General features: G+C 40.4%; 1 protein-coding gene across 6 annotated transcripts in view; it reads right to left on the bottom strand.

Moving 5' to 3' along the window:
* The window catches only part of RALY (RALY heterogeneous nuclear ribonucleoprotein), a 110,102-nt gene that overhangs the window by 14,266 nt on the left and 81,837 nt on the right, over nt 1–13,999 (bottom strand). The gene's annotated exons all lie outside the window — the stretch shown is intronic.

Genomic DNA, 13,999 nt, shown 5'->3' with positions numbered 1-13,999 from the left:
ATAATAAAGATGAGAGCATAAATAAATAAAATGAGAAGAATAAAACAATAGAAAAAAAAAATCAATGAAAGCAGGAGTTGGTCATTCAAGAAAATAAAATAGACAAATACCTAGCCAGACTTATCAAGAAAAAAGAGAGTCTACACACATAAACAGAATCAGAAATGAGAAAGGAAAAATCACTACGGACAGCACAGAAATACAAAGATTTATAAAAGAATACTATGAAAAATTATATGCTAACAAACTGGATAACCTAGAAGCAACGGACAACTTTCTAGAAAATACAACCTTCCAAGGCTGACCCAGAAATAGAAAATCTGAATAGACCAATTACCAGCAAGAAAATTGAGCTGGTAATCAAAAAACTACACAAGAACAAAATCCCTGGTCCAGATGGATTCACCACTGAATTTTACCATTTACTGAAGACCTAATACCCATCCTCCTTAAAGTTTTCCAAAAAGTAGAAGATGAGTGAATACTCCCAAACTCATTCTATGAGGCCAGCATCACTCTAATACCAAAACCAGGCAAAGACACCACAATAAAAGAAAATTACAGACCAATATCCCTGATGAACATAGATGCAAAAATACTCAACAGAATATTAGCAAACTGAATGCAAAAATACATCAAAAAGATCATCCATCATGATCAAGTAGAATTTATTCCAGGAAAGCAAGGATGGTACAATATTCAAAAATCCATCAACATCATATACCACATCAACAAAAAGGACAAGGACAAAAATCACATGATCATCTCCATAGATGCTGAAATAGCATTGGAAAAATTCAACATTTCATTCATGACAAAAAAGTACCTCAACATAATAAAGGCCATATATGACGAACCCACAGCCAACATCATCCTTAACAGCAAAAAGCTGAAGGCTTTTCCTTTAAGATTGGGAACAAGATAAGAATGCCCACTCTCCCCACTTTTATTCAACATAGTTTGGAGGTCCTAGCCACATAATCATACAACACAAAGAAATAAAAAGCACACAGATTTGTAAGGAAGAAGTTAAACTGTCATTGTTTGCAGATGACATGATATTATACATAGAAAACCTTAAAGAATCAACCCCAAAACTACTAGAACTAATAATTGGATTCAGCAAAATTGTAGGATACTAAATCAATACACAGAAATCTGTTGCATTCCTACATACTAACGATGAACTAGCAGAAAGAGAAATCAGGAAAACAATTCCATTCACAACTGCATCAAAAAGAATAAAATACCTAGGAATAAACCTAACCAAGGAAGGGAAAGACCTATAACCTGAAAACTACAAGACACTCATGAGAGAAAGAAGAAACCAATAAATGGAAATACATCCCATGCTCATGGATAGAAAGAATTAATATTGTCCAAATGGCCATCCTGCCCAAAGCAATCTACAGAGTCAATGCAATCCCTATCAAAATACCAATGGCATTCTTCAATGAACTGGAACAAATAGTTCTAAAATTCATATGGAACCACAAAAGACCCCGAATAGCCAAAGCAATCCTGAGGAGGAGGAATAAATCCGGGAGGAATATGCTCTCTGACTTCAAGGTCTACTACAAAGCAATAGTAATCAAGACATTTTGGTACTAGCACAAGAACAGACCCACAGATCAATGGAACAGAACAGAGAGCCCAGATATAAACCCAAGCATTTATGGTCAACTAATATACAATGAAGGAGCCATGGATATATAATGGGGAAATGACAGCCTCTTCAACAAACTGGTGTTGTGTTGGCAAAACTAGACAGCTACATGTAAGAGTAAATGGATCAAAAGACCTGAATGTAAGTCATGAAACCATACAACTTTTAAGAGAAGGCAAAAATCTCCTGAATATAAACATCAGCAACTTTTTTCTGAATACATCTCCTCGGGCAAGGGACACACACAAAAGCAAAAATGAACAAACTGGACTACATCAAACTAAAAAGCTTCTGTACAGCAACAGACATCAGCAGCAGAACAAAAAGGCATCCTACAGTATAGGAGAGTATATTTATAAATGACATATCCAACAAGGGGTTAACATCCAAAATATATAAAGAACTCACATGCCTCAACACCCAAAAAGCAAATAACCCAATTAAAATATAGGCAGAGGATATGAACAGACAATTTTCCAAAGAAGAAATTCAGATGGCCAACAGGCACATGAAAAGATGTTCCACATCACTAATCATCAGGGAAATGCAAATTAAAACCACAATAAGATATCACCTCACACCAGTTAGGATGGCCAATAAACAAGGAACAACAAATGCTGGTGAGGATGCAGAGAAAGGGGAACCCTCCTACACTGCTGGTGGGAATGAAAATTCGTTCAACCAATGTGGAAAGCAATATGGAGGTTCCTCAAAAAACTAAAAACAGAAATACCATTTGACATGGGTATTCCACTTCTATGAACTTATCCAAAGAAAACAAGATCCCAGATTCAAAAAGACATATGCATCCCTATGTTTATTGCAGCACTATTTGAAATAGTCAAGTAATGGAAGCAACCTAAGTGTCCATCAGTAGATGAATGGATAAAGAAGATGTGGTACATATACACAATGGAATATTATTCAGCCATAAGAAGAAAACAAATCCTACCATTTGCAACAACATGGATGGAGCTAGAGGGTATTATGCTCAGTGAAATAAGCCAGGAGGAGAAAAACAAGTACCAAATGATTTCCCTCATTTGTAGGTTTAACAATGAAGCAAAACTGAAGGAACAAAATAGCAGCAGACTCACAGACTCCAAGAAGGGACTAGCGGTTACCAAAGGGGATGGGGGGGGGGGAGGGAGGGAGGGAGGGAGGGAGAGAGGGAGGGAGAAGGGGATCGAGGGGCATTATGATTGGTACACACGATGTGTGTGGGGGTCATGGGGAAGAGAGTGTAGCACAGAGAAGACCAGTAGTAGACAAGTGACTCTGTGGCATCTTATTACGCTGATGGACAATGACTGCAATGGGGTGCAGGGGGACTTTGTAATTTAGGTGAATGTAGAAACCACAAATTTTTTATGTGAAATCTTCATAAGAGTGTGTATCAATGATACCTTAATAAAAAAAGAATGTTTTTAAAGCCACTTGACTTAAAACCCTCCCAACCCCACCCCACCCCCAAGCCTAGCTCAGCCTCTCAGATTAGCTGTTTAATTGACAGCAAGGTGTCTGCAGCCCCCAGAGACCTCATGCTTAGAAATGAGCTGAGGGGTGGGTAGAGTAATTGTTCTTGATGACGGTGGCGGGGAGAGGTACAGAGAACCTGATTTATTCCCAGAGACTTCTCCAATGTCAGATTAGCAGGGAACTCAATGCATGGAGCTTCCTGAGTAAAAGAGGGAAATGGACTTGGCCAGGATGCCAGTCAGTGAGCAGCAGGGACAAGAATCCCCATGGGTCCTTGCCTACAATGTCTAGGGTCCTTATATTCCACTTTTCCTTTTGGGCTAGTCAGAGAAAAGCCCCCCAGACAGTGAGATGCTGGGATGGAGCAGTCTAGATAAGCTATGTTTGAGAAAACCAGGGACTGGCTCCCAAGCAAGAGTCTTCACCTTCACCTGATAGAGAAACAACCGCTGCATACAAGCTGGGCTCTTAAGCTAATTAAAACCGACCAAGGACACAGGCTTTGAAATGCAATTTAAAGCTCAAAGGGATGGGCTCTTTCTCCAGGCTAGTAAGAACAGGGAATTTGGCAGAAATGAATAGTTTTTCCCATCTGAAACAGTTCACATGGAAGCTATGTTTTGCAAGACAAGAGCCAAGCTTGAACATGTGGTAAAGGGACAGAGTTTTGTAAAAATCAGAAGAGCGCTAAAAGATATCGCCTCCCCTCAAATGTGTAAATGAGACCTCCAGAGGGTTATCACAGGAAGGAACGCCTGTAATTAATTATTGAGTGCCCATGGTGGTGTGTCAGAAGCTGTTTAAATACCTTACCTTGTTTAATGTTCACAACAGCCTTACAAGGAGGTATTTTAGATAGGGAAACAGAGGTTCAGTGACACAAAGTAATTGGTTAAGAGAGCAAAGCCAGGACTAGATAGAACCCAGATCTATTTAATTCCAAAAACCTATGCACAGAGATGCCTTGGGTACTGATTCCAATGGTGAGAATGTGTGACTCTGAGCCAGTCACACCCTCTCTCCTTGGTCCTCACCACTTCCTCTTTTCTATGACAATTCCTCACATTTTATAGGATGTTAGTAAACAGAGCCAGTTTATATCCTTTATCCTGACATTGTCAGACCCTGTCTTATAGATGAAAAAGCTAATCAGCAAAGATAGATGACTTACCTAAGGTCACCCAGCTAGGGAAGGGAGTAGCTCGGGGGGCTTGAATCTGGGCTTCTTGTTTAATACTTCATGCCACTGTCTCAACAACTGTCTTAAACCTCTGACTCTGCAGTGTCAGTCCTCATGCCTTCCCAATCTTATTAGGATCAAGTCTAGTCTTCAGCATGATCTCTGTGGCGCTCAGACATGACAACGTCCACTCCTCCCCAGCACTGGATCTTTCTGAAATGCTCATTTCAAAAGAGGAGCTACTATTCTTGCTCTTGATGCCCCCCAGTGCTCTTTAGAGCCTCTGTCTGGGCCAGTCCTGTTGGACACCTCTGGGTTTTATTATCCAGCATGGTGATGAGGGTCACACCAGCCTGTGGCCACACCTCTGCCCTCAGATAACCCTGGGGACATCTGGGTAGTTTTGAAGGAAAATAGCTATCAGTGATGGAGAGGCTATGTCTGAAGAAAGCCAAGCAATTAGACAGATCAGTGCCCAGGGCCTCCTTGGTCCAGAGACTCCTGGTTAACAGGTGGCCAGGGATGACAGAACATCTATTAATCTCATTAAACTTGCCAGGCCCCAGTTCAATAGAATTGCCCAAATGATCATTACTGGTCAGACAGGACTGATTTCTCAAGGAGTGCTCTTTAGTTCCTGACCATTCCCACTCCCAAGAGAAACTAGCTCCCAGCATGCTGAACACAGAAGACTCCAGAGATGGGTGGGAGTGTAAGGGGCTCAGGCTACAGATTCAGGAACCTTGGCCCAGGCTCTGCTGTTCTTAGTCATGTAACCTGCAACAAGTCATGTAATTTCTCTGAGCCCTACTATCCTTATTCTGAAAACAGAAGTAATCTTTTTCCTGATTACCTTTCAGATTTGATATAAAGATCAAACAGGCTAACCGACAGACAGTGCTGTGTAGCATTTGTAATATACTATAAAATAAGGGATTACACCTATTTCTATTATTACCCAACTCCTATCCCCTTCACTAATTCAACAAACATTTCTTGAGTATTCTCCTCTGAAGAGGAGATGCTGCAAAACTGCTCTTGGGCCTTGTCCTCTCTACTTGCTTTTCAAGAAAGAATCCTCTCCAGGAACCTGTTTCTTCACTGTTTCCTAATAACAAAGGAAAAATGCACAGGCTCTGGAGTTAGGACCAAGTTCCAACCCCAGCCCTACCACTTAGGAGATGTCGCACCTTAACCTCACTGAACCTCAGTTTCCTCAACTGCAAAATGTGAATTACACTAACATCCTAGGATTAGCATAAGGATTAGAGATAATGTGTGTAAAGTGCCCAGTATAATGGCTAGGACCAGTACTTATGTAAGAAACTCAAATGACCTATGCCCTATGAAAACAGATGAATCTAGCCTGGAACTCAGTATCCTACACATTCCAGCCCTAATGTTCTTTACTCTTGTCATCTCCCAATACTCCACACTTCACCTGAGAATAAAGGAATCAAAGGTGGGGGCCTGTGCATGTTCTCTCCCTTGTCCTAGTACCTGGAACTAAACCTACAAACTTAATAAAAGGGCCACCCTCCCAATGCCTGTCAAATAACTACTATTATCAGGCTAGGAGAGAAAAGAACATTAGATGGCAGGGGTTACAGGCCTTGCTGAGCCATTGGTTCACCCCTCAGCTATACCATGAGGTCTCTATCTAGTCCTGTACTATAATATTGGTATCAGAATCTGGCAGGCACTGAAGGGAGAACCCAAAGCAGAAACAGAAGGCAGGGCTTGGGTCTTAGTCTTCTCTCCCCACAGTGTGGCTAGTTATATACCCTACCTTCCCCATATCCTGTACCCTAACATTCCCAGGCTGTGGCCTTAGGCTGAGGCTTAGTAGTGTGACAAGCAGCCCTTACAGCTATACAGGAAAGGGCAACAAGGGGTGGGTAGGTGCAACATTGGGCCTAGAATCCCCAATACTGAATGTGACTTAGGGACCTACAAATGATGGTCCACTTCTTTATTCTCCCTAAGAAAGCATCCAGATGCCTACCTACCCATTCAATCATCATTATGGATATCCAGATAATCAAGGGGCCAAACGAATGAACTGTTCACTCATTCATTCATCCAGCAGTTGGTCTGGTACCTAATCTCAAGGAACTCGCAGGTTCAGCAGGGGTCATGCACCATGGCCACAAAACACATGTGCCCTGGGCTGGAGTCCACTGCCCCAAAAGCAGCCCAAACAAAGAAGCCTGTAATTTTGACAAGGGAGAAGAGCATCATAAAAGGCTCTACAAAAAGAGAGTGTGCTTATATATGGAGACAAATGACAACAACAACACAAAGCCCCAACTTCTGTGGGACACAGCAAAGGCAGTTCTAAGAGGAAAGTATATAGCAATCCAGGCCTATTTAAAAAAGGAAGAACAATCCCAAATGAATAGTCTAAAGTCACAATTATTCAAACTAGAAAAAGAAGAACAAATGAGGCCCAAAGTCAGCAGGAGGGACATAATAAAGATCAGAGAAGAAATAAATAAAATTGGGAAGAATAAAACAATAGAAAAAAATCAACGAAACCAAGAGCTGGTTCTTTGAGAAAATAAACAAAATAGATAAACCCCTAGCCAGACTTATTAAGAAAAAAAGAGAATCTACACACATAAACAGAATCAGAAATAAGAGGAAAAATCATGATGGACCCCACAGAAATACAAATAATTATTAGAGAATACTTTGAAAATCTATATGCTGACAAGCTGCATAACCTAGAAAAAATGGACAATTTCCTAGAAAAATACAACCTTCCAAGACTGACCAAGGAAGAAACACAGTATCTAAACAGAGCAATAACCAGCAATGAAATTGAATCAGTAATCAAAACACTACATAAGAACAAAACTCCTGGGCCAGAGGATTCACCGCTGAATTTTATCAGACATATAGAGAAGACATAATACCCATTTTCCTTAAAGTTTTCCAAAAAATAGAAGAGGAGGGAATACTTCCAAACTCATTCTATGAAGCCAGCATCACTCTAATACCAAAACCAGGCAAAGACACCACAAAAAAAGAAAATTACAGACCAATATCCCTGATGAACATAGATGCAAAAATACTCAACATAATATTAGCAAATCGAATTCAAAAATACATCAAGAGGATCATACACCATAATCAAGTGGGATTCATCTCAGGGATGCAAGGATGGTATAACATTTGAAAATCCATCAACATCATCCACCACATCAACAAAAAGGAGGACAAAACCACATGATCATCTCATCTCCATAGATGCTGAAAAAGCATTTAACAAAATTCAACATCCATTCATGACAAAAACTCTCATCAAAATGGGTACAGAGGGCAAGTACCTCAACATAATAAAGGCCATATATGACAAACCCACAGCCAATATCATACTTAACAGCGAGAAGCTGAAAGCTTTTCACCCCAGATAGGGAACAAGACAGGGATGTCCACTCTACCAACTGTTATTCAACATAGTATTGGAGGTCCTAGCCACAGCAATCAGACAAAACAAAGAAATACAAGGCATCCAGATTGGTAAAGAAGAAGTCAAACTGTCACTATCTGCAGATGACACAATATTGTACATAAAAACCCCTAAAGACCCCACTCCAAAACTACTAGAACTAATATCTGAATTCAGCAAAGTTGCAGGATACAAAATCAATACACAGAAATCTGTTGCTTTCCTATACACTAATGATGAACTAGCAGAAAGAGAAATCAGGAAAACAATTCCACTCACAATTGCATCAAAAAGAATAAAATACCTAGAATAAACCTGACCAAGGAAGTAAAAGACCTATACCCTGAAAACTAGAAGACACTCCTAAGAGAAATTAAAAAGGACACTAACAAATGGAAACTCATCCCATGCTCTTGGCTAGAAGAATTAATATTGTCAAAATGGCCATCCTGCCTAAAGCAATCTACAGATTCAATGCAATCCCTATCAAAATACCAACAAAATTCTTCAACGAACTAGAACAAATAGTTTTAAAATTCATACGGAACCACAAAAGACTCCGAATAGCCAAAGCAATCCTGAGAAGGAAGAATAAAGCAGGGGGCATCTCGCTTCCCAACTTCAAGCTCTACTACAAAGCCACAGTAATCAAGACAGTTTGGTACTGGCACAAGAACAGACCCACAGACCAACAGAACAGACTAGAGAGCCCAGATATAAACCCAACCATATCTGGTCAATTAATATACGATAAAGGAACCATGGATATACAATGGGGAAATGACAGCCTCTTCAACAACTGGTATGAAAAAACCAAACAGCGACATATAAGAGAATGAAACTGGATTATTGTCTAACCCCATATCCAAAAGTAAATTCAAAATGGATCAAAGACCTGAATGTAAGTCATGAAACCGTAACTCTTAGAAAAAAATAGAGGCAAAAATCTCTTGCACATAAACATGAGCAACTTCTTCATGAACATATCTCTCCAGGTAAGGGCAACAAAAGCAAAAATGAACAAGTGGGACTGTATCAAGCCAAAAAGCTTCTGTACAGCAAAGGACACCATCAGTAGAACAAAAAGACATCCTACAGTATGGGAGAATATATTCATAAATGACATATCTGATAAGGGGTTGACATCCAAATTACATAAAGAGCTCTCGCATCTCAACAAACAAAAAGGAAATAATGCAATTAAAAGATGGGCAGAGGACCCGAACAGACACTCCTCCAAAGAAGAAATTCAGATGGCCAACAGACACATGAAAAGATGCTCCACATTGCTAATCATCAGAGAAATACAAATTAAATCCACAATGAGATATCACCTCACACCAGTTAGGATGGCCAACATCCAAAAGACAAACAACAAATGCTGGCGAGGTTGTGGAGAAAGGGGATCCCTCCTACACTACTGGTGGGAATGTAAATTAGTTCAACCATTGTGGAAAGCAGTATGGAGGTTCCTCAAAAAACTCAAAATAAAAATATCATTTGATCCAGGAATTCCACTCCTAGGAATTTACCCTAAGAATGCAGGAGCCCAGTTTCAAAAAAACATATGCTCCCCTATGTTTTATCGCAGCACTATTTACAATAGCCAAGAAATGGAAGCAACCTAAGTGTCCATCAGTAGATGAATGGATAAAGAAGATGTGGTACATACACACAATGGAATATTATTCAGCCATAAGAAGAAAACAAATCTTACCATTTGCAACAACATGTATGGAGCTAGAGGGTATTATGCTCAGTGAAATAAGCCAGGCGGAAAAAGACAAGTATCAAATGATTTCACTCATATGTGGAGTATAGGAACAAAGAAAAAAACTGAAGGAACAAAACAGCAGGAGACTCACAGAACCCAGGAATGGACTAACAGTTACCAAAGGGAAAGAGACTGAGGAGGATGGGTGGGAAGGGAGAGATAAGGGGAAAAAAGGGGGCATTACTATTACCAGACATAATGTAGGGAGGATCACGGGGAGGGCTACACAACAAACACAGAGAAGACAAGTAGTGATTCTATAGCATCTTACTAAGCTGATGGACAGTGACTGTAATGGGGTATGTGTTGGGGACTTGATGATGGGGGGAGTCTAGTAGCCATAATGTTGCTCATGTAATTGTAGATTAATGATAGATAGATGATAGATTAGATAGATAGATAGATAGATAGATAGATAGATAGATAGATAGATAGATAGATAGATAGATAGATAGATAGATAGATAGATAGATAGATAGATAGATAGATAGATAGATAGATAGATAGATAGATAGATAGATAGATAGATAGATAGATAGATAGATAGATAGATAGATAGATAGATAGATAGATAGATAGATAGATAGATAGATAGATAGATAGATAGATAGATAGATAGATAGATAGATAGATAGATAGATAGATAGATAGATAGATAGATAGATAGATAGATAGATAGATAGATAGATAGGATAGGTAGGTAGATAGATAGATAGATAGATAGATAGATAGATAGATAGATAGATAGATAGATAGATAGATAGATAGATAGATAGATAGGATAGGTAGGTAGATGACAGATTAGATAGATAGATCAGACAGACAGACAGACAGATAGATAGATAGACAGACAGACAGATAAGTAGGTAGGTAGGTAGGTAGATTAGATAGATAGGGAGATGACAGATGATAGATAGATTAGATAGGGAGATGATAGATTAGATAGATAGATGATAGATAGATAGATGATAGATAGATAGATAGACAGATAGACAGATAGACAGATTGATAGATCTCTTCTTTATTCCTCCTATTCTGCCCTTACTCCTCTAAGTATATGCAGGGTAGGGCTGGAAATTTAAGTTTGAAATAAGAATTCTTTGGTGCTGTCTCCTTTTCCCTTAGTAAACTGCACTCACTGTCTTGAGCGAGAACAAAAAGAACACAGTTGGATATGCAGCAACTTTGTAGCAGGCACTGTGTTGAAAGATTTACAGGCATAATCTCTCATAATCCTGATCACAACCTAATGACATATGTAGTATTGTCTTCACTCTACAGATGAAGAAACTGAGGCTCAGAAAGAGTTTACATAATTTGTCCACAGTTACATTAAGTGGAATGATTAGGAAAAACAGCCCCCAAGCTTGTCTTGTTCTAAGGCCTGGGCTCCTTCCACTGCACTGGATTGCTCCCACTGACCACCCCATCTCATACCACAGGAAGACTGGCCCTGGCTCTGCTGCTGATGTACCACACGACCTCTGGGTTTTAGAGCATGTGACCACAAAGGGTGCTTCTGGGGATAAACACGTGATCCTGATAATCATTACCAACACTTGCTGAGCACCTACTATTTGTCAGGAACTGCACTAAGTCTTCTGCTGTGGAGTAGGTGATGCTATTATGTATTGTGCCCATTTCACAGATGAGGAAACTAACAGTTGGAGCTTAGTCCTACACAAGCCAGGAAATGGCAGGGCAGGGACCAATCTATTTGAGACCAGAGCTAATGCTCTTAACCATTGTCCAGAATGGCTTCATGCAACATGCCCTGCACCTGCTAGGTCAGCTTATAATACTTTCTAATTCTTTGGGCATAAAATCATGGGGCCAGACTGAGGGCAACATCTCGAGTCCAGGAGCCAATAAGCATTTGCTATGAGCTTAAGGGAGAGCCCCCCTGCCCCCACTTCCCATGCCTTAAGGAGCCAGCTCCTCACAGTGATAATGTGGCAAGATTAGTCACTGCTTGCTTGCTGTTGGTTGATTATAGGCTATTCTTTTCTGTAAATGAAGTTTGAAAGTCATCAAAGGGTTTGTCAGCTGTGACTTATGAGCCTCTTTCCCACGGGGAAGTCAGGCAGTGACAAATGCCTCTCTCGTTCTGCCATCCATTATGAGTTGGAAGGTGCCATGTTCCAATTACTAGAGACCCGATGGAGCTCATGGAAAACCCAGCTCCCGGCTGTGACCATTACTCAGGCCTGGCAGGGCTGCCAGCAGAGCTGCCCTGGGCCAAGGCCCCACTGGCTAAGAATGGAGTAAGAGCATGTTTCTGACTTTGTGAGCCAGCCCCTTCTACCCTTTGTGTTCTCCCTGGTGGATTTATATCCTAGACACATTTCACAAATGAGTAAAAACATGACACTATGTAGTCTGTCTCAAAGGACCCAAGATCAAGGCAGCCCAAGACAAACAGACATGAAGAAACAAGGTCATGCTGCCAGAGTAGGAGAAGGTAGGGAATATGATGCTCAGGAGGCAGAAAAGTGGGTAAGGTACCTAGGATGTTCAGCTAAAGTAGAGACTGAAAGGACCTTTAGAGATCATCTAGCGTACCAGTTGTCTTAGTACTCAATACACATTATACGCCAAGCCCTGCCCAGCTAAATGCTGAGGAGCTAAATGGGGGGCAGGGGGGCTCTCCCTTAAGCTCATAGCAAATGCTTATTGGCTCTTGGACTCGAGATGTTGCCCTCACTCTGGCCCCATGATTTTATGCCCAAAGAATTAGAAAGTGTTATAAGCTGACCTAGCAGGTGCAGGGCATGTTGCATGAAGCCATTCTGGGCAATGGTTAAGAGCATCAGCTCTGGCCTCAAATAGATTGGTCCCTGCCCTGCCATTATGAATGAAACATAGTTACTGCTACTGAGGGTAAGTGAGATAATTAAGGTCTAAGTGACTTGCCCAAGGTCACAAAATGACTTCGGATCAGCGATAGAGTGAGTCTGGAGGTTTCTAGAACTCCTGTGAAGTAGAGCAAGTGGATTGTCAGGGAGCCCTCCTGTGTACCAGGCTCTTTACAACAGAACATGGCATGACAGTTTAAGAGTGCCAGCTCCCATTCAAATCCCACCTACACACTTACTACAAGGTTTGATTTCTGGCAAGACCCATAACCTATCCAGGTCAGAAAAATGGGAATGATTAACAAAACTTACTTCCGATTTGAGGTGAGGATTTAATAATACACAATGTCAGGTACATATTAAGTATCCCAAAATATTATTAATCATCAAGAAATTCCCAAAACAACTCTTTGAGGTAGGTATTGTTATTCTCACTTTATAGACCAGAAGACTTAAGCTCTTTCTCACTTGTCACAGTAAATAAGCCAGTTCTTCACAAAAATGTGTGGTGAATGACCATTTTTTTCTTTTGCTTTGCTTTTCCAATACACTTACAAAATACAACGTCAAATTACTATAAAAGTTTCTAAGCACTTACAATTTCTATACTTATCACAAATCAGCAACAGTTGTGGACAGGATCTGTTCAAAGGACTGCACTCTGAGTTAACACAGCTCTAAGCCACTCTCACCCATCCCAGTCAACCTCTGTAAAAACCAAAGTGAAGGAAATAAACAGTTTACTTCATTTCTTTCAAGTCATTTAGCTTAATTTCTTTTAGGCTTTGATATTAGACTAATTTACAAAAACTGTTTTTTCCTTTTCACTTCTCTCAATAGAGAAAAGGGTAAGCTGGCCAAAGGTAAGTTTCAAGGATTTGCCATCAAATGAGTTTTCTTGGTCATCAGCTCTAGGACATCTTATATCCTGCAAGGGAAGATGATCTAGGCTTACTGAGGACTAGGAACAACCTTCCTGAGACCTGGGGGTGATCTGAGAGGAGGATATTTTCCTGAAGAGGTTGGTACTCCTGGACCTTCTTCCCGACACTAGAGGATGTTAGGAAACGAGCCTGGAGTCATGCTGTAAATTTTCTTATTATTTCTGATCTTCAGTCTTGTATCATGGCTATTTACACAGCAGTCTTCTCTCTCCTAGGGAGTTTCTTGAAAACAAGATGGAGATTACATTCATTTCTGAATGGCACTATATACCAAAGAGTGTGACTGCCTGGGGTAGATGAGTACTCTTAACCAGCGTGCTGAGACATAACAGTGCGCCCTCAATCTACCAGGTACAGGGCCAAATTTTCATCATTGTACAAAACTTTTTCTTCTAACTGCGCTTATGTTGGGCTCTTTCAGCACACCCAAAGCTAAGTGGATCATAAGACACAGTGTAGAGAAGTGTACAATGTGCTGCTGTAAGGGCCCGCCATCAAGCAGAAGCCAAAGTGTGAATGCTACTCTCACGTGAGGTCGTGTTAATATGCTCACAAGAGCAACTTCTGAAACCAAAATGCCTTATTCTGCCCTTATCTAGCTATGTGACATGACCTTTGGGAAATTTAAGATATTTGTTTCAGTTATC

The sequence above is a fragment of the Manis pentadactyla genome, chromosome 5 (genome assembly GCF_030020395.1).
Source record: "Manis pentadactyla isolate mManPen7 chromosome 5, mManPen7.hap1, whole genome shotgun sequence".
NCBI lineage: Eukaryota > Metazoa > Chordata > Mammalia > Pholidota > Manidae > Manis > Manis pentadactyla.
This window is presented reverse-complemented; position numbering and strand designations above follow the sequence as displayed.